General features: G+C 48.9%; 2 long non-coding RNA genes across 3 annotated transcripts in view; both read left to right on the top strand.

Moving 5' to 3' along the window:
- The window catches only part of LOC109500613, a 58,447-nt gene extending 52,368 nt beyond the window's left edge, over positions 1-6,079 (top strand). For both annotated transcript variants that reach the window (XR_006599071.1, XR_006599070.1), the window contains 2 exons: positions 3,161-3,280; positions 5,989-6,079. This is a non-coding gene — a long non-coding RNA (uncharacterized LOC109500613). The remainder of the gene's footprint in view (positions 1-3,160; positions 3,281-5,988) is intronic.
- A 2,315-nt stretch (positions 6,080-8,394) lies between these two features.
- Positions 8,395-20,760, top strand: LOC102899484. The gene is made up of 3 exons (XR_440483.5): positions 8,395-8,861; positions 14,337-14,416; positions 19,143-20,760. It is a non-coding gene; the product is annotated as an uncharacterized LOC102899484 (long non-coding RNA).
- The last annotated feature ends 831 nt before the right edge of the window (positions 20,761-21,591 follow it).

Below are 21,591 nucleotides of genomic sequence, written 5' to 3'. Positions count from 1 at the left end.
AGAGGGAGACACAGAATCGGAAACAGGCTCCAGGCTCTGAGCCATCAGCCCAGAGCCTGACGCGGGGCTCGAACTCACGGACCGCGAGATCGTGACTTGGCTGAAGTCCGACGCTTAACCGACTGCGCCACCCAGGCGCCCCTGTTGCCTTTTTTTTTTAATGTTTATTTACTTCTGAGGGAGACAGAGAGCCGGCAGGGGAGGGGCAGAGAGAGAAGCAGACAGAGGATCTGAAGCGGGCTCTGCTGACAGCAGAAAGCCTGATGTGGGGCTTGAACTAACGAACCAGGAGATCATGACCTGAGCTAAAGACAGACGCTTAACCGACTGAGCCATCCAGGCGCCCCACTCTGTTGCTTTTTATAGTATTGTTTTCTTTTATGCATTCACAATCTCCTCTCTTACTCTTCTGAGAATATCAAGTATGGATGGGACATTTTTATTTGTGTTATTCTGCTCCCTGTCCTTGTCTCCCCCAAGTTCTTGTTTTCCTTTTGCTTTATTCTGTCTTTTGTGTTGGAGGCTTTCTTCAACTTATTGAATCTTTGTCTCTTCTTATTAAAGAGTGAGTCACCAAAAAGCTTTATGGAAGTTCTGTTGTCATAGAGAGGGCTGCCAACTGGTGATCCTCACCGAAGGAGACGGAGCAGGCAGAGTATTTTCTGGAGGAGATGCCTAAGTGTCATTATCAACCAAACTTGTTGTTTTCAGCCTTCTCTTTGCCTTCTGCATTACCAGGTCCCCCAGTCACTGAGCTTCTCTGGCTTGCTTCTTGTGGTGTCACCGATGTATATAATCTCTTCGGAGTCGGCTGCTTCTCCTCTGATATGACTGACTGGGCTGTCTATCACCTTTTCATCCTCCCAGCATGTTGACCAACCCTTTCCCCCTATTGTTTCCATTCTTGTGCTCTTGTCTTTGTGGGCTTAGAGTTTGTTCTTAGTACAATACCACTCCCCCCCCCCCCAAAATGGCCTTTTGGCTCCCATCCAAGAAGTCCATTATCCGCACACAAGCAAGAGTGGTCCTTTAAAATGTAAGTCACAAAGGGCGCTTGGGTGGCTCAGTCGGTTAAGGGTCTGACTCTTGATTTCAGCACAGGTCGTGATCTCACTGTTTGTGAGTTCAAGCCTCGCATGGGGAGTCAGCGCAGAGCCTGCTTGGTATTCTCTCTCTTCCCCTCTCTCTGCCCCTCCCCCACGAATGCTTTCTCTCTCTTTCTTTCTGTCTCTCTCTCTCTCTCTGTCTCTCTCTCTCTCCCTCTCTCTCTCAAAAATCAATAAACATTAAAAACATCTTTTTAAATAAAATGTGAGTCACAATACCAACATGTGGATATTCCATAGGATGCTGCTCTAACCTCTTTAATAGTCAAAGTGTGATGAAGAAGTGAGCAGGGATAGGGTGAGAGATGGTCCTAGATTTAAAATATTTACAAGACATACTAACAAAATGCAATGTGTGTTCCTGAGTTACACAAACCAGCTGTAAAAAGGCATTTTGGGGGCGCCTGGGTCGCTCAGTTGGTTGAGGGTCCGACTTCGGCTCAGGTCACGATCTCACGGTTCATGGGTTCGAGCCCTGCATCCGTCTCTGTGCTGACAGCTCCGAGCCTGGAGCCTGCTTCGGATTCTGTGTCTCCCCCTCTGCCCCTCCCCTGCTCACATTCTTTCTCTCTCTCTCAAAAATAAATAAAAAACTTAAAAAAAAAAGGCACTTGGAGCACTTGGTGAAATTTGAATATAGATATGAAAGAATCATTAATTTTGTTAGGAACAAGCCTGGTATCATGGTTGTGCAGGAAATGTCTTTATTTTCTAGAGATGCATATTTAATTATGATGAAGCACCATGATGTCTGAAAATTTGCTTTAAAAACTCAGCAAAAAAAAAAAAGCGAACATGGTAAAATGTTTAAATGTAAATGTTTAAGTGTTAATGTTTAAATCTGGGTGATAGGTATACATTATCTACTTTCCCTACTTTTACATACGTTTGAAATTTGTTTTTAAAGGAGAGAGGTGAGGGGGGAGTAATATGCTGCTTAAGCTTTTCCGTGGCTTCTCAATTCCTTAAAGTAGAACCCAAAGCTCTTAAGGCGGCCTTCAAGGCCCTGCAAGGTCTGGGCCCCACCTGCCCCTGGACCTCAACCTCTGCTGCTTTGCCCTGTTCCCAGGATCCCAACCACACTAGCTTCCTCCTTGTCCTTACCAAGCCCATTACTGCTCTCTCGGGGTCATTACTGTGACTCTCGCCTCTGCCTGGCATGTTCTCCCTGTATCCCCATAGTCAGTGGGGAACCCCTGCCTCGTTCTGGATTCTGCTTTGACATCAGCTGATCAGAAAGACCTTTTCTGACACTTTACCTAAAAACGACACTCCCCCCCCCACTTCTCCACACCATTTCCCATTCCCCTTTCCCTGCTTTTGTTTCTTTATAGCATTTATTATCACCTGCCTTTTTAAAAAAAAAAAAACATTTTATTTTTAGGTAACCTCTATGCCCCACATGGGGCTCAAACTCATGACTCCAAGATCAAGAGTCACATGCTCCACTGACTGAGCCAGCCAGGCACCCCTATCACCTGCCTTAAAAAGAAAATTCTGATAAAATGTACATATGTGAAATTTGCCATTTTGACAATTTTAAAGTGTAGAATTTGGTGACATTAAGTGCATTCACATCTCTGTGCACCATCACCACCATCCATCTCCAGGACGTTTTCATCTCCTCCAGCTGAGACTCTGTGCACATCAAACACTAGTTCCCCCTTCCTCCTTCCCCTGGCCCCTGGCAACCACCATTCTACTTTCTGTCTCTATGAATTTGACTAGTTTAGAGACCTCACGTAGGTGGAATCATACAACATTTGTCCTTCTGTGTCTGGCTTATTTCACTTAGCATCATATCTTTAAGGTTCATCCACGTTGCAGCCTGTGTGAGAATTTTGCAGCCCCTGCTGTTTTGTGTATTTGTCTATTCATTTTCTTACTGTTGTTGTTGTCCGCCTCCCACTCTCCAGCAGGAGGTATGGTCCTCGGGTGCAAGAGCTTTGCCTGGTTCGCTCACTCACCTACCGCAGTGCCTGGGCATGAGGATGCATTTAATAAATATTTGTTGAGTAACTTGACTCCCATTGGGGCAATCTTTTTTTGCATAGAGCTGGCCTTCTCTGAGCAAGACTTGCCCATTCAGCAAGCACTTTTTGGCCTCCACCGTGCTGATGGAGTGGCAGAGAATAAAAGAAAGAGAAGACAATGAAGCCAATGTAGCTGAGAAGGTAAGAGAGATAGAGTGGATACATGCTTTCATGGTTTGTTTGTTTCTGCCCAACATTTGCTCCTGTTTTTCTGATGATAGGAATGGAATTTTCCCTTGAGGAATCTTCCTTCCCTTCATCTTATCCTCGGTTTCAAGGAAACGCAAGCAACCCAGGCCTGGGATTTTTGTTGCAACCGTTGGGAAACACAGGCACCATTGCACTGAGACCGTAAAACTGGAAGGATGTTAGCCCAGAGTTATGATGACTCCCTGCATTGAAATGGCAATTGAAAGAATGAAAAAATATTCAAATAATGATCGGTAGGAGACCAAAGTGCCTTCCAAACCCAAAGGTGACCCTTAAATGGTTGTTTTTTGGCTACAATAGAGGCTAGTGTGAGAGAGAGAGAGAGAGAGAGAGAGAGAGAGAGAGAGAGAGCGAGCGAGCTACTTTCTAGGGCGGGGGGTCAAGGAGAGTATGAAGGTTGGAGGTTTTCAAAGCTTTGTGTGGGAGGTTCTGCCAGTTACCCACACAAGTCCAGCTCCCTTCCTTCCCAGGCACATGGCTAGATTCTATTTCCCAGCCCCCCCCCCCCGCCCCCCTGCAGTGAAGGGTGGCCATGTGACCAGACTCTGTACAGAAGAGTGTGAGCGGTGATGATGCGTGACGTGCGGGGACTCGGGCCTTAAGATCATGGAATGTCTCCTCCCCTTTTCCTTTCCCACCAGCTGGCACCCAGGTACAGTCAGGGAGACCATAAGCGGGCTCTGGAGATGGCAGAGCAGCAACCTGGAAGGAACCCGGGACTTGACAGTCTGTGTGAGAGAAAGTTCATCCTTTTGCTCCCTAGGCCATCCTTCTATCGGACCTCTTCATTACAGCAGCTCAGAGCCTTGCCCTGACATCTGGCATGGGCCATCGTGGCTAGGGCATCCATTTCCCAAAGTTCGTTTCCTTTTTAAAAACAATAGGCAGTTGTGGCAGGGTGGGAAAAGCCCTAGACTCAAAGTGAAGAAGTTTGCGTCGTGAAAATAATTAACATTATGTGCTTTGCATTATATCTGGCAAAGGTTTCCTCTGTGAGACCTGGTTTCCTCATCCCTACGATGGCAAGCCACAGAGGAACGAGGAGTTCTGGTGACAGTTCCATAAACTGTCAGGTGTCATGCAAGTGGGAGGGTCTCTTGGCATCCGGAGCAGGGGCTCCGTCTCCACTGAGAGGCAAGGTGGGGTCATCTGAAGAGGAACCGGGCAACAAAAGTGGTTGGAACCTGCTGCCTGGCCGCCTAGACCGATTGCATGCGAGAGGTCATCAGCGGACTGCGCTCTGAGTCAACTAACTGTAAAAATAGGCGGCATTATAGATACAGTCAGAGCCTGTATGACACCTCACGTTATGGAGAACAATCCCCACACAGGGGTGCTGCATTGAAATAACAGCTGTGGCAGTCAGGAGGCCGCCTTCTGAGATGCATGCTGGAGTTTGGCTCTAAATGCCAACATCCTTAGCTAATCTAAGTAATGCATGAGCAGGAAGAATTTGGTGGCTGGGAGCCCAAGTGGAGTTGTATAAAGAACCCTTAAGAGCAGCTAGTAACCTCCGAGCAGTAGGCTCCAGTGCAAGATGGGAAACATAACATTTAATAAAATCTGGGGGTGGGGGAGCAGGGGTGCCGAGAGGGCTGGGGGTGGGGTCTTGGGTCTTGGCAAGAGGCAGGCTGCTACGGGGCCCCTGGCAGGGTCTCCGCCACACCACAGATGGTTTTCGTCTCTGTGGTTCATTCGTCCTGGGTGAGATGGGCCCACTCCGAGTCAGGAGTCCCAGATTAGAAGGTCTACCACCCCCTCATTAAAGAGGGGCTCAGCCAAAAGATTTGGGGGGGAAGATGTATCTCCTACCGAGAAGGGAGGCAGCCTCTTACCCCTGACGTGCTAACCCTGTGATTTTTAAACGTTATTATTACTTTTTTACCTTGTGATTTTTTTGAACTGGAAAATCGTTCCAGAGATCGCCTCGCCCATGCCCCGCCTCCACCCTACCATCTCCAGCTCTCACTTTACAGTTTGTGGAAACTGAGGCCCCACGGTCACACAGCCAGTTAGGGTCCTTCGAGATCATCTCCTCCAATCCAAACCACCGGTCCCTACCCTGTTATTTGACAGACATGGATACTGAGGCACAGGGAGAGTGACAAACTGGATTTCATGGCTGGAGGGAGAGGCGTGGCCAGGTTCCCTGGTCCAAACCCAGGGAGTTTTGATCCCCATAGGTCAGCATCTCCCAGCTGAGAGCGATGATCGTCAAAGGCCCCTCTCCTGCTTTGACTCAATGGGTCTCCCTGCAGCCGTTAGCGGCCTAGGAGGGAACCCCTCAGGACAGGGAGTGCTCAGCTGTCCATATTGGGCCAGACGCCTGCCCTTGAAGCAGTCGGCTGTGCCAGGAGGCAGGACAATTGCAGGTGATGGCAGCTCTTTCAATAATGCAAGTAGATGGAGCCAAAGGGAGGTAGTTCCAGAAGAAGGGATGCCGAGCAGACGATTCTCATGGACATGTACTGCAGCCTCCTTAACCTCGACTCTCCTCATCTGTAAAATGGGGACAGTAATTGTGCCCAGCCTACAGGGCTGTCATGAAGAGTGAACAGTGTAATATATACAAAGTCTGCTTTGTGTAAGCACCTAATACATATTAGTTCCTGTCTCCCTTCATTTTTTTTTTTCTTCAGGAGCATTTCTGAAATTGGAAGCTGTCCCCTACACCAAACATGCTAATAGAGGAAGTGAAAATTTGGCCTGAAAACTCCAGTTTGAAGAAGGCGAGTGACATGATCTAATTTTTAATGTTTCAAGATCCCTCTGGAGGCTGGGTGGCACAGAGTCAGGAAAGGAGGCAGGGGTGGGAGCAGGGAGAAGGGTTACGGAGCCATTACAATAGCCCAGGTGCGTGGTGCTCCTGGCTTGGTGCAGGGGAGTAGCCGTGGAGATGGGGAGAGGCGGGTCAGACTGGAGACGCTCTGAAAGGAGAGCTGACAGCATTTGGCTGTGGGGAATAAAAGGCACCCACAAATCCATAAGGTGCCTCAGTTTGGGGCTTCCCTAATTATTTAAAAAAATGTATTATTTTCAGCTTCTTTTTCCCAAGATTTTTTGGCTGCTTTTTAAAAAAATTTTTTTAGTTTATTTTTGAGAGACAGAGAGCAGGGGAGGGACAAAGAGAGAGGGAGACACAGAATTCAAAGCAGGCTCTGAGCTGTCAGCACAGAGACGGATGAGGGGCTCGAACCCACGAACCATGAGACCAGGACCTGAGTCAAAGTCAGACGCTCAACCGACTGAGCCACCCAGTCGCCCCTTTTTTTCTTCTTTTAATATATTGTGCTTATTTTTGAATAGTCAACCCTTTCACATGATCCAAAGTGAAGATATAAAAGGTATACAGTGGGCATCCTCCCTCCGCCAACCACCAGGTCCCCTCTCTGGAAGAAACCCAAATTTTGAATGTAACATTATCATTCCAGGGGTATTTTATGCATGTAGAAGGAAATAAATATATAGGGATACACATATATATGGATGACATACACACACAGAAATGTAGATATATTTCTGCCTTTTTACACAAATAATGATGTATTATACACATTTTTCTGCACCCTGATTTTTCTACTTAAGGATATATCTTGGGGCTCCTGGGTGGCTCAGTAGGTTAAGCATATGACTCTTGGTTTTGGCTCATGATCCCAGGGTTGTGGAATGGAGCCCCGCATTGGGCTCTGTGCTGACAGCCAGGAGCCTGCTTGGCATTCTCTCTCTCCCTCTCTCTCAGCCCCTCCCCCACTCACTCTCTCAAAAATAAAAATAAAAATAGGGGCGCCTGGGCAGCTCAGTTGGTTGAACATCCAACTTGGGCTCAGGTCATGATCTTGCCACTTGTGAGTTCGAGCCCCATGTCAGGCTGTGTGCTGACAGCTCAGAGCCTGGAACCTGCTTTGGATTCTGTGTCTTCCTCTCTCTCTGCCCCTCCCCTGTTTGCACTGTCTCTCTCTCTCTCTCTCTCTCTCTCTCTCTCTCTCTCTCTCTCTCTCAAATATAAATAAACATTTAAAAATTTTAAAAATAAAAATAAAAATGAAGGGGCACCTAGGTGGCTCAGTTGGTTAAGTGTCTGACTTCGGCTCAGGTCACGATCTCGCGGTTCCGTGAGTTCCAGCCCCGCGTCGGGCTCTGTGCTGAGAGCTCGGAGCCTGAGCCTGCTTCAGATTCTATGTCTCCTTCTCTCTCTGCCACTGCCCTGTTTGCTCTGTCTCTGAAAAAAAATATGTATCTTGAAAATTGTCTCTGACTTAATTATATAACAAATTACCCCCAAACTTAGTGGCTTCCCACAGCCACACTCCTATCTCTGTTTCTGTGGGTCAGGAACCTGGGTGCTGTTAACCTGGATCATCTGCTCAGGGCCCCTCACAGGTTATCATCAAGGGGTCGGTGTGGTTCACAGTCATCTCAAGGCTCCACTGGCATCAGACGCCAAGCTCACTTGTGAGATTGTTGGCAAGATTCAGTTCCTTGGGAGCTGTTGGACCCAGTGGCTTCCTTCCTCTGAGGTCCTGGCCACGTGGGCCCTCCAGCATGGCAGCGTGCAAGTGAGAAGTCCCGGGCTTTCAGAGCCGAATCTTGCATAATTTAGTTGTTAGGAGAAGGCATTAAGTCTCGCTGCGCCTCACCCTTAGCCCAGCCACCACGCACACACACACGCATTCACACACACGAGGAGGGATGGCACAAGGGTGTAAATGCCAGGAAGCGGGGATCACTGGGATTTATTACAAAAGCTGCCTGCCACAATTCTCCAGCGGTCTCTAATAACAAGCATGTTCTGTCTGTCCCAACCTCCCATCATATGGATGGGCCCTTGTCCCTTTAACCGGGACTCTGCTGATGGGTTGACGAAGTAGTCTTTCACTCCCACTGGTCGGGAAGCTCACGGCAGCAGGGGTCTTGTGTACATGGTGCGTGTGGCTGGCACTCAGCTAACACTGTGCTCCTTTGCATGTGTGGAGGGTAGAGAAAGGTTTCTCAGTTCTGTCTTAGTCAAGAGTGCACTGGGTAATAAACTGTTGCTTGTTCTTTAGGGAACCGTGAGTTATTTGAACAGAGGTTTTGGAAGATTTGGGGGACTCCATCTAGAGGACTGCAGAAAGCACATTCAGATGTGATTGTCTCCCAGAAGAGAAACCGTGAAAAGGGCCTGGACCAGACTGGGCTGGACACACATCATGAATATGCAATATCCTGAACTGGACTGATCTTGGGCCATTCTGTATTTCTGTAGCTGTCCTGCCGTCCACACACAGCAAGATCATGGCCTTGGTAAATTCCACCAAAGGAAAGTTCCCATTGCCAGTCATCCTGGAAGAAAGATTATCCTGGGGCAGAAACTGAGGACTCAGGATGTGGGCCTTTGGGATGACAGAGAAGTTCTCTCCCTCTCTCTCTCTCCTGATTTTAGTCTGCCCTACGAGTGAAGACATGCTCCATGCAGCTCTAGAAGTGGAGCTGAGCTGGGCCCTGCCATGTGAAGCAAGCTGGGCCTGGATAGGTAGGTGACCCTATGAGATTACCTGGACACGAGCATGGGATCTGTGAGCTCTGAGAAAAACCACACGAATCAAGGTTGTGAGCATTGCTCTGTTTTGCACGTCTTCTGTGGTCCCCAAGTCTTGTCAGCTCCTGCTAGAAGCTGGACCTGGTTTCTGGTTAAGTATGATACATGGAGAAAAGGGGCCTAACCATGCTTGGAGTTGTGTGGCTAAGACGAGGCCAGAGTGTGGGCTCAGGGCTGGTGGCTACCCATAGAGGGCGGCCATGTCCCCCAGGGTGGGAGTCACAGAGGGTGTGGGATCCGCTGAGGAGGCTGGAGGGCAAGCTCCGGGGCTGGTGTCGCCCACCACTGAGGAGCTCTCCAAAATAGCTCAGGACACTCTGCAGGGGCTGAGCTCCCATGTGGGCCAGCAGGGTTCAAAGGAATTGTAATTTGAGTATTTCATGGGGTAAGACAGTTTATTATCCTTGGCTGGGGAAGATTGAACACAGCCATTCTATTAGATGTTGTAGTAGGAAAACAGATAATACGAATAATCCAGTGCGTCAACATTTTAATGGAACTTTTCACTTTACAAAGCATTTTTACATGTGCCATCTCTAGTTGATCCTCAAATAATCCTGTAAGGTATGTAGAACAAGCATGAGATTAGCTGGTCTTATTCATTCTGAGGATGAACCATATGAAATTCCATATTTACAGGTCAAATGGAGGTTAGATGTTGACAATGTATATGGTTCAGCCTAACAGTATTATACGCATCATAATTTAAATTATTAATAAGTAACTACAATAATAGGTGCTTTTTCTTAAGTGCCTGGAATATTGCTAAACTCTTAGCACGTTGTATCTGATTTCGTGCTCACAAGAACTCTGTGAAATGGGTACTGTGGTGATTATAGCTGCGTCCCTCCCAGGGCCCCCATCAGGGCCCCACGCCCATTCCCAGCTGCTGGAAATACTGGCCACAGCTCCTTCCCTCACTGGGAATTGTCCTCGGCCACAAGCTGCTGCCTGCACCAAGGTGAGGCCCGGCCTCAGAGGGCAGCCCATGACTGGCTGACGCGGGCGTGTAAAGGCTGGGCCTCCTCGCCTCACTTTGGGACCCGCTGAAGGGCCATCCCAGCTCAGAGCCCCCTGTAGGTTCAGCTGAGGACCCAGCCGCACCCCCACTGGGGGTCAGCTTTCTTCTTCCCAGGCCGGTCCTCTCGCTTACGGTGTGTCTCCCAAGAGCACTGCCTGCTTAACCTTCTTCAGACAGTTCTCCACCTCAGAGCCTGCTTTCAGGAAACCTAACCCAAGACAGCTGGTGCCAGAAGTGGTCCAAGGAAGCGGATGTGGGAATTGGGAGAGGGGTCATTTGCCATCTGGCCATCAGTGAAGACCGCATCGCCGGTATAGAAAGGAAGGCTGGTCCCCTGCACACTGTAACTTCGTGATTATCAGGCCTCCCTGCCCGTGACCCGGGATGAGATGCGGGTGGAAGGAGTCATGGTGGCTGGTGCAACGTCTCTGGACATTGAGGGAAGTAGTGAGTATAAGGACCACGGAAAAGAATGAGTGTGGCAGAGCCCGCTGGTTTGCTAAAGAGGGATAATGACAGCGTCAAAGGGAAAAATCACCAAGGCCAAAAGCAAAAGCCAGAGGGCAGCCCCTGGGGTAGCATGGAAGGAAATCCCTCCTGCAGAAGGAGGACCAGGCTTAGGACTTTGTGCTAAAAGTAGCAGAGCTCCAGGGAAGATGGACTTCTCAGTTCTGATAGGCCTCGTATGCCAAGATCAGAGCCTGTTAGGAAAGAGGTGGGATCCTAATACTCGGGTTGGGGATATGGGAGTAGATGCAGTTGAGAATCTTGAACTCAGATTTTCTGGATCCACTGGGCCCGCAGAAGGGGCCCACTTCCTGTTGACAACGAGTGGTCCCTCTTTATGGGAGATTTAAATGCAGTTTAAAATGAGGCAGTACCCTACAGGATAATGCTCACCTCCCTCAGAACCTGCCTTCACCTCCTTTCTGACTATCCGATGGACACCAAGAGTCAGATCCCAACTGTGTTGGGCCTGCTAAGGGAGGAGAGGGGCACTTCACTGAAGGAGCCACCAGATCTGGCTGATACTTCTGGGCGGTATGTATACACAGAACTGAATCCTGAAGGACCAGATCCAGAGAAGAAGAAAATAGGGATGCCTGGGCGGCTCAATAGGTTAAGCCTCCAACTTCAGCTCAGGTCATGATCTCGCATCCGTGAGTTTGAGCCCCGCATCAGTCTCTGTGCTGATGGCTCAGAGCCTGGAGTCTGCTTCAGACTCTGTGCCTTCCTCTCTGTCTGCCCCTCATCCACTCACATTCTGTCTCTCTCTTTCTCAAAAATGAATTAAAAAAATTTTTAAGTAAAAAAATAGAAGAGGAAAATAAAGCTGGACAAGAGCAGGTATTGATATGAAAGTACCCTCCTATGATGCAAGAAACCCAGGCAAGAAACCCAGGAGACAGTGGTAATATACTTTTTAGATGGATTTTAGAAGCTTAGGAAAAGCAGGGTTTCATGTGAAGTAGAAATGTTAGAATAGCCATGGCAGGGGTGCCTGGGTGGCTCAGTTGGTTGAGCGTCTGACTCTTGGTTTTGGCTCACGTCATGATCTCACGGTCCATGGGATCCAGCTCTGCATTGGTCTCTGTCCTGACAGCAAGGAGCCTGCTTGGGACTCTCTCTCTCTCCCTCTTTCTCTGCCCCTCCCCAACTCACACATGCTCTCTCTCTCAAAATAAATAACTGAACATAAACCAAAAAAAAAGAATGGGCATGGCAGACAGTGGAGGGAGAAGTCAAAAGGCTCAGAGAAGTGGGCAAGCTTGAGTGTTTGTAGCACACAAGTTCAGAAAGTCCACCGGCCAGTTGTTCTGGAGAACAGTCTACTTATCGAAGCAATAAGGAATGGGCTGGTGAGGGGAGCACCACCTTTCGGGGACAGTAGGAGACGCTGTTGCAGAACTGGGCTCCCCGATACCCACAGGGATTATAGGATCCCAAAATAATAGAGGTCGGGTGGTGGTGCCGAAACTTTAGAACCCGGGTGGGCACGATTATTGCAATGAGCAGCAAAATCAGAGTAGCAGTCAGAAGGGCCTGACCCACAGAGGCTATGGAGACCATAATAGAATACAGTGCGCCCAGAGGCAAGATAGATGGGTGGCCCACAGTGTATTGTCTACTTTAGACAATCAAAAGAAATCAAGGACGAATGATCAGGGAGCCAAGGCAGCTGCCCCCAGTAAAAGGTCATGATTCTCTACCCTGTTTCTGGACCTGAGCCATGGACTGAAGGTCTGCAACATTATGGCGAATGTATTTGGTAGTATTTCCCCATGCCCAGTCCTTTTCAGAAAGAATCCATGGCTATTACTTGTGTAACTGAGCATGAGAAAGGGGAACTGGCAAGGAATTTGAAGAATGTTGGCCACAGGGTCTGCACTATCACTGCACTGATATTTGGTGACCCAAGTGCCGTTACGCACCACCTCCTGCTCCATTAGAGCGAGCGGAATGGGAGCCAGGTAGTAATGGAGCCCTGGCTTAGGTCTAGGTCTCAGTGAATTCAGTGGGGTCCCTGGGTGCCCTGTGCTTATTTCCCTGTGCCCGAGTGTATAACTGGAATGGACACACTTGGTAGTTAGTAGAACCCCGATATTGGTTTTTTGACCTATGGAATAAGAGCTAGTATATAGTAAGGAAGTCCAGTTGGAAGTCTCTAAAACTGCCCCGCCCCCCCCCCCCCCCCCCCCCAGCCCGGATACTAAATCAAATACATGACTATGTTCCCAGGGCAGATGGGAGGAATCGGTGCCACGCTCAAAGAAGAAAGGAAGCAGAGAGGGTGGTCTCTGTCATATTCCCTTTTAATTTACCAGCCTAGTCCCTGCAAAAACTGTATAAAATGGCTGAGGAGGGTAAACTACCACAAACTTAACCAAGTACTAGCCCCAATTGTTGCTGTTGTGCTAAGTATGGTATCTTTGCTGGAGCTGATCAACACAACCTCCAGAACACGGTGCATGATTGTGATCTGTTTATTGCCTTCTTTGTATCTCTAGAAGAAAGAAGAATCAAAAGCAGTTCACATTCACATGGAGCAGAGAACAGGATCCGCTTGCGTCTTGCATCAGGGCTATGTTAATTCTCTGCCTTCTATCATAATGTAGTCTGAAGGGACTTAGACCATCTGGACAATTCTGCAGAATATCACATTAGTGTGCCATATCAATGACGCCATGTTAATGAGACCGAATGGGCAAGAAGCAATACGTATGATGCATTCACTTTCGAGGGTGGGAAATAAATCCTACCCAGATGTGGGGCCAAGAAACGTCAGTGAAGGGCTCCTGGGTGGCTCAGTCGGTTAAGCGTCCGACTTCAGCTCCGGTCATGATCTTGCAGTTTGTGAGTTTAAGCCCTACGTCGGGCTCTCTGCTGGCAGCTCAGAGCCTGGAGCCCACTTTGGATCCTGTCTCCCTCTCTCTCTCTGTCCCTCCCCCATTTGCACTGTCTCTCTTTCTCAAAAATAAATAAACATTAAAAAAAGAAAGAAAGAAATGTCAGTGAAGCATATAGAGGTTCAGTGGCCTAGGGACAGCCTGTCCAAAGCAAGGAATGTAAAGGACAACTGGTGGGCACCTTGCCAGCACAAGTGAGTCTGAGCTTACATGAAACTGTCCCCCACAGCTGCGGCTGATGTCACAGGCAAGTTGAAGGGATGAGACACAGGGCACCCAAGATGTCTGCTGTCTCCCATTTTACAGATGAGGCGGATAAGTCTCAGGTTAAATAAGTTTCCCCCCTAACACACAACTGGCAAGTGGTGGATCTGGGATTAAAATCTAACTCTGACTTCAAAGCCCACATTCTTTAATGCGTTGTATAGCTAAGGAGCCTGGGAACAGAGAGATCAGGTGGCCTCTTGCTGCGTTTTGGGTTCCCAGGGAAGCAGGCTCTGAGTTGGCAAGTTGGCATGCAGGAAGCTCCCTGGGAAGTGGTCTCAGGAGCAGCACCCCAGGGCAGCGAAGAAGGAAGGACTGGACACAGAAGGAGGTTGGACTACAAAGGTGTCAGACAATCCCACAGGTTGCTCTGGAGCTGGGGTGGCTCTTCAGAGTTGTCCTTGCTGATGAGAGGGGACCGAGCTTTTATACTCCAGCGTGGAGCAGGCTTTGGGCTGCCCCAGGAAAAGGAGGTCACCTTCTGAGAAGTGGTCCTTTTTGGCCTTCAGGGGACTCAGCTGAGAGCCATCAGGCTTTAACACTTCCAGCTGCTGGAGGCTGGGAGGGGGAACACCTCTTCAGCCCTGAAGGGGGCTCTGTGTGCCACATCAAGGCGTCTGTTACACTTCTCTGGGTCCCCCACCGCTAGTGGCTGGGCGGGAACACAAAGGTGGGTCCACTGACTCCAAACCTAAGGTTAGCCTTGTTTTTTTGTAGGTCTATAACATGCTCCCTCATCTCAGAGTGCATGAGCAAGACCAAGGGCTCCAGCTGGAGGATGTTGATTGGAAAGAAAGGTAACCTACTCAAACTTGATCTGATCTGAAGGAGGGGGTGTTGTTAAATAAGAGAGAAGACGTCATTCATTCAAAAATATGTACCGTGTGATTACCATTCCCCAAGCTCTGCCCTAAGTGATGGAGAAACAGGACAAAACCCCTGCCCTGGAGGGCTTCCTTTCTATGGAAGAGGACAACGAGGGAGCCCTGGTCTCTCCAGGGCACCGAGCCGACTGGCCTTCTTGAGAAGCAAAATACTCTCTCATCATTTCATAAAGAGCCTATGGGAAAATAACACTCAGTTAATTTCTCACCTGATTACCTGCCTTATATAAGTAACTGAGTAAGGAAGGGCTGGTAACAGTTGTTACCTCTGGGGGGAGTAAGACAAGTGGAATGGGGAAGGAAGGGGGAACTTTAATTTCCTTGGTTTCCTTCCTGCTTCCTGTGCCCCGCCCCCACCCTCTCTTTCCACCACTTCCTTTTTTGCCGGGTGTGCCCAGGGGACAGCTACTGTGTGCAGGACTGCGTCTGAGACAGCCCCAGCTCTCGGCTCAGCCCTGGCTTCAGGTCTGGAACAGCAGTGGGAATTTCCCTGCCCTGTCTCCTCTGTTCCGTCCACTCCAGGGACCCCTCTTGCTGTCCACGAGAAGGGGGGAAGCAGGTACTTGGAGATCCCATGCAGTAGGCACAAGTTGCAGAGTCTGGGGGGGAGTAAAAAAGAGTCATTCTACAGACTTTAATTTTTTACACTGCGTAGTTGTGCACTACTTGAATGTTTTAAAATTTTTTTTTAATGTTTATTTATTTTTGAGACAGAGAGAGACAGAGCATGAATGGGGGAGGGGCAGAGAGAGAGAGGGAGACACAGAATCGGAAGCAGGCTCCAGGCTCTGAGCCATCAGCCCAGAGCCCGAAGCGGGGCTCGAACTCACGAACCGTGAGGTCGTGACCTGAGCTGAAGTCGGACGCTCAACCGACTGAGCCACCCAGGCGCCCCTTGAATGTTTTGTAACACATGTGATTTGAATATTGGTATGCTAGCTGTTGCTGTTCCTTTTTTCTTCCCTTCCTCTCTTTCTTTCTTCCCTTCCTTCCTCTTTTCCTTCTTCTCTTCTCTTCTCTTCTCTTCTCTTCTCTTCTCTTCTCTTCTCTTCTCTTCTCTTCTTTTCTTTTCTTTTCTTTTCTTTCTTGACATTGCAGGAAGGAGATTCTGCCTGACAAACCAGGCCTGGCTCAAGACTTCTCTAGGGGCAACTGGGTGGCTCAGTCAGTTGAGTGTGTTCCACTCAGTCATGATCTCTTGGGTTTGTGAGCCCCACATGGGGCTCTCTGCTGTCAGCACAGAGCCTGCTTCGGATCCTCTGCCCCTTCCTCACTCACACTCTCTCTCAAAAACAAACATTAAAAAAAATAATAAAAATAAAACAAAATACTTTTCTAAAAAAAAAAAAAAAAAAAAAAAGAATTCTCTAGTAAAGACTTCTAGGGCAACACCTGCTTTTGGCCAAACCGTGAGGGTGGTGAGTCTGCCTACAGGAACAGAGGCCTCTCTTCCTGGGTTCTCCTTTTGTGGCCATGTCCCCCTCCCCTCTCACACTGCAACCTGTTCCTTTGAATGTTTCTGCTTCTGATTGTGGGTCATCCTGCTGAAGACAAAGATCTTTCCAGATGGGCTTTCTATCCCCCATGGCCTTTGTGCCTTATGCGGGAACTTCTTGCCCAAGGTGATAGGCTCTGTGTCCCGAGGAAGGAAGAATCAGCTTCAGCAGGTGACAGTGGTGACCTGGTGATGGCACACTCTCCCTAGAGATGACCTATGAGTCCTAGTGGGGGGGGGGGGGGCACGGGACAGCCAGGCTGGCTTTGGAGTCAAGTTGGACGAGGATCTGCAGTGAATACCTATGAATTGCTCCCGCTCAAGGGCACCTGGGTGGTTCAGTTGGTTAAGCGTCCAACTTTGGCTCAGGTTATGGTCTCGTGGTTCATGGGTTTGAACCCTGTGTTGGGCTTTGTGCTGACAGCTCAGAGCCTGGAGCCTGCTTCAGATTCTGTTCCCTCTCTGCTCCTCGTCTGCGCTCTCTCTCTCTCTCTCTCTCTCTCTCATCTGATCAAAAGTAAACATTAAAAAAAAAAAATTTGAATTGCTGCTGCCCAGCATTCAGTGCCCACTTTTCTGATGATAGCATAATTTTGCTTAGCAATTGACCCCTTTTGCATTTCATATAGTTTGGGTGGGACTGACCATCCCCTGGCTGGAAGATGAGTCATGTCACTCTGTTATGCCACCAGATCCTCCTCCTAGGAAGTTGGATCTTGAGCAAATGATACAGATACAGAAAGTGTTTGGGGCTAATTCATCCTAGTCCTGGTGACTTCCCTCTGGGGTCTGCTTCCCAGGTTCCTAGAACCGCCCTCCTGTCGATTCCTCTGGGAGCCTGGGGCTGCAACTTTTCCTTCGGATCTCTGTTGTCTCGCATCTTCTGGTGAAGTAAATCACTGTTGCTGAGTAAATTACCCAGAGTCCATTTCTGTTGCTTACCACCTAAGACCCCTGGCTAATATGGCCCCGTGCCTCCCAGGTCTCTCAAGCCCCATTTCCTCCCCAAACAGTGGTTCGGGCCTCTTGGTTTCTGTGTATGTGTGGTCGTGGTAACTCTGCCCATGTTTTATTTATGCTGTGGATGTGGTGTGGGCAGCAGCTGAGCAGGCCAGATTGGGCCTGAGGCGCCAAGAGAGACGGCGGGGTCAGCCAGAGTCATCTCCAGTTTCTGAGCCATGCTGTCAAGCTGAGTGTGCACAGCCATGGAAGGAGGGCCTGTGGCAGATACAGGCAGAACGTGAAGCCGCAGGCTGATCACGCTGTATCTTCTGGAAGTACCAGTTTGAAAATTTTATGGGAGTGGGGAGACATGGTTTTTAAAAAAAAAAAAAAATTAAATTAAATATATATATATTCTGGCATAGAATACAAGAATCTGCAGGAATTTTTATGAGAACACAAATGTGTTCTAAGAAATTTCCTACTGGCAGAAAGCCAATTCCATATGCCTATCTAAACCTCCTGGCAGTACACATTCCTCTCTGCAACTATAGAGAGTTCCTTGGTAGAAATTTAGAGAAACACAGGCTAATGGTATTGGGAGCCTTGATTAAACCACACAGGCTGCTCTGGTCCAGGTCCCCATCTCTGTCGACCCTCAGATGCCTTTCAGGCTTGGGCTACAAATGGGGGGCCTCTCAGTGTCCTGTTATCGCTGACACCTCTTCACAGCCCCTAAGTACGGCTACCTTGTTAAAAACGGGCAACCCTGTTAAAAATCACTCACTAAAGTGGGGTGCCTGGGCGGCTCGGTTGGTTAAGTGTCCGACTTCAGCTCAGGTCATGATCTCACAGTTCCGGAGTTCAAACCCTGCGTCGGGCTCTGTGCCGACTATCTCGGAGCCTAGAGTCTGCTTCGGATACACAGAATCCTCTCTCTGCCCCTCCCCTGCTCGCACTCTGTTTGTCTCTCAAAATAAAATAAACATTAAAAAAAATTTTTTTAAAGTCATTCATTAAAGAAAGATAGCCCCTCCTTTCATGAGTAAATTCAGGAAGCTTATAATTCTAATTTTAAATATGTAGATGCCTATTATATTCTGGGCATTTTCCACATTTAATCATTACAGCCACAAGGCAAAGATAGTATTATTCCCGTGGTATAGATGAAGATACTGGGGCTTACTGAGGCTGAGTAAGTAACCCAAGGTCACACAGCTAATTAGGCCATTTTTCTTAAATATCATTCCTGTTCAATCTCCCCTTTCTAGAGTGAGCTCATGGCCTGAATGGGGAACACGTTAAATCCACAAAACTTCAGTATGAATGGGTTCATTTTCTGCGGCCTTCTTCCTCACGGGAGGCCTCTGCCTACCAAGAGGATCTTGGCCAGCTGGGGCTGGGGCAGCAGGAGAAAGGCACAGAGAGAAGGCTCCCTGAAGATAATTTCTCCCAATGACTCTGTATGGTAGTGGTTAAGATCATGGGCTTTGAGGACAAGTAGGGATGGATTTGAGATTCTATTGTACTACTCATTGTATAGCTAAGAGGAATGGGACGGGGAGTACAGAGGGAGGGAAGCCCACCACACCACCATCAAGCCACAGTTGGGCTCAAAACCGACTCTGTTCCTAGTGTCTTTACGAAGAGGAATGGTAACAGCTACCTCCCACGACATCTGACCAAGCATTCTGCCGAACATTGCCAATTACAGAGAAGCTGATGGCAAGGGGCTGTGGGCGGGCCTGGCAGCCTGGCCTCGGCCAAACCTACTGCCTGGCCCCTCACTCTCATGATTCCATCCTGATCCACAGTGTCTACCCTGCAGGTGCCCCTGCCTCTCTCTCCCCTGTCACCTTTGGCCTGGGAACCCAGCGTGGGGCCAGGACTGTAGGACACCCTTACTTGACTCCTGGGTTGGAGTCCACAGTAGTGACAGCTCCTTGCCCAGGTCCCTTTGGCAGTGGGAGTGTGGTCTCTTGCTCTCCGCTTTCCCAGGATGTCCTGTGCTGCAGGGGTTAATAACACTGTGCTCAGGCCACTGGGGCAGACGTCCCTTGCAGCTAGGCCCTGAGTACTCTGACCCTAAACATGGGATCCGGGATCATGGAAGCCTCTACATGAAGATTCTGGAGTGGGTTACTTTATTGCCAAGTTGAATATTTTTATTAAACTTCCTTTTCATTATATGTTTCTTTTAAGGGAAGAAATCCCATTGTGCACTGTGACATCGACCACTCTATGCTGTGCAGAGAGTCCCATTGAAGAATATTCAGGACCTGGAGGGACCACTAGAGTTTCTGCTACTGGAGGGCAGGGGCTCTGCCTTACAGGTGCGGATGTTCGAGCCCAGAGAGGCCCTTAGCGACCGTCAAGTTCAGCCCAGATAGGGAAAGGAGCTTGTGCAAGACCCCATGGTCGGCAGGCCCTGAGCTAATGGGACCCCGCTTCACACTGCTGCATATCTGCACCCAGCACAAGGCCTTGCACATGGTTGGCTCTCAAAAATTTGTGATGAATGCATGGGTGAAGGCATGAACAGACCAGCCAAACCCTGGGGACGGTTCTCCTGCCTCTCAGGCAAGGCCTTGACCTTGCCTTGCCTCTCAAAGAGCTGCTCTGACTGGGGATTGAGGCCAAACCAAGGGCCAAGCGGGCAGCTAAGCCCCTCACCAGCTTCGCCTCGGCATCCTCATCATCTCACATTGTCTGCCTTTGCGGAGAAGATGCACAGAGGAAGTTGCCCAGTGAATGGATTTGTTGAATGGGTGTGTGAATAAGATATTCTGTCCTTCTGGCTATCTCTCCACTTGGAGAGCGTGAAGGGAAGTTGTCTTCACCTGGATCTCCCTAAAGCAGGATTTGGTGGTAATTACTTGTTTAGGAGATGAGCCACGGAATTCAAGGTGAGAGAGAGGGTACGCGAGACAGGGAAGGCAGGTAAGTCACCTCTTAAGGTGAATATTCTCTTAAGGGATATTTTGCTGAGCAGGTTATCCTTCTGGGCAACTGAGGCTCAGTCCCACTGGGGACCTTCTGAGGGGCCAAGAATCTGTTATCCATCAATAATTGTTCCTTAGTGACTGAGGTTTAAACCTGGGGCTATTGATTTTCTACACTCTCAGCCTGCCCCATGCTCCTGCTATTAGGAAAAGCCCTCAGGTAGAGAGAGGCAGGCTGGGAGTGCAGAAAAAGGTCTACCACAGCTGTCGGTGACCTCCAGGGTGGGCCATGGGAATCTGGGCAGGACACTGACAGTGCCTGCTGGAGGAGTGTCTGGACGGTCATGCCCACCCCATCACCACCAATGCAGGCTGTCTGCAGGTGCAGTGTACCCAGAAGGCAGTAAAGCTATCTGATGGGCACAGCCTGAACCTGTGACCCTGGCCTCACCCTAGCCAGGTATCTTCCTACAAATGTTTCCGGAAGGCCCTGTTGAGTTGATGGTCCCAACTGCTCTAAGGGGCTGGTGGATGATTATGAGAAAGCACTTCCTCCTTTTATGTATCCTTGAGGAGGTGGGGAAGTCAGGCACCAACTGGGTATTGATGTCTGTCACTAACTCACTGGGTGACCCTGAACAAATCACTTGGCCTCTCTGGGCCTTAGGTGGCTTATCCAATAATAATAATTGCAAGTCATTATGGCTTCAATGAGCTTCTCAGTTTATAAATGGTATTTATTCTTTGGGAGTCTCATAGCTTCCCTATAGACTCAAGGCTGGTAATCTTTTTTAATGTTTATTTATTTATTTTGAGAGAGAAAGTGCATGCAGGTGGGGGGGTGCAGAGAGAGAGAGAGAGAGAGAGAGAGAGAGAGAGAGAGAGAGAATCCTAAGCAGTCTCCACACCCAGCAAGGACCTCAACGCGGGGCTCGATCTCATGGCCATGAGATCATGACCTGAGCTGAAATCAAGAGTTGGGCGCTTAACCGACTGAGCCACCCGGCCCCAAGGCTGGTATTTTTAACCTTCTTTTTGAGTTGAATTTGAGGTCTAGAGAGGGCTAGTGTGATCTTAGGATAGCACAGCTAAACGTGCCAGCACAAGCTCTTTATTTTGCTCTTCCGTAGCTAACATGAACAGTCCCCCAGGGTCCGTCCTTTGCAAATTATGGTGAAGAAAATGGAGACAGCATCACATGTTGAATGACGTAATGACACCTGATGGGGAATAATCCATTACCTTTAAAAACATGTCTTTCAACCTTAGTGGTAGCATTCATTTCTCCATTCATTCATTTATTCATGGAAGAACATTTTGTGAGGCATCAGGTATGTGCCCGGTGCGATGAGAAGGGTTGGGGGTAAAGAGAGGAACCACCCATGACGCTTGCCCTCGACAAATTCACAGGTGTAGGAAGACAGACACTGAGACACAACCAGAGCAGAAAGTCCCTCAGCTGCCCCTTTAATTTGTGGAAGTTTCTTACTCTTGCAACAGCCCTTGTGGAAAAAACAAGGGGGTGGGGGGCACACATGCGGTGGGCGTTGGAACACAGGCTTTAGCAACTCACGGTGTGTTGAGGGTCTCGAGTGCACGCAGAGTGTGCACGGGTGTGGGGGTGTGCCAGAGTGCGTTCTCGAAGGTCTGAATCCCTCCCACCACATTCCCCATTGCGTCTCCCCAGTCGCAGGAACTTTGTAATCATA

Source organism: Felis catus, chromosome B3 (assembly GCF_018350175.1).
Source record: "Felis catus isolate Fca126 chromosome B3, F.catus_Fca126_mat1.0, whole genome shotgun sequence".
NCBI classification, from domain to species: Eukaryota; Metazoa; Chordata; class Mammalia; order Carnivora; family Felidae; genus Felis; species Felis catus.
Note: the sequence above shows the minus strand (reverse complement) of the source record. Positions and strands in the feature narration are given on the sequence as shown.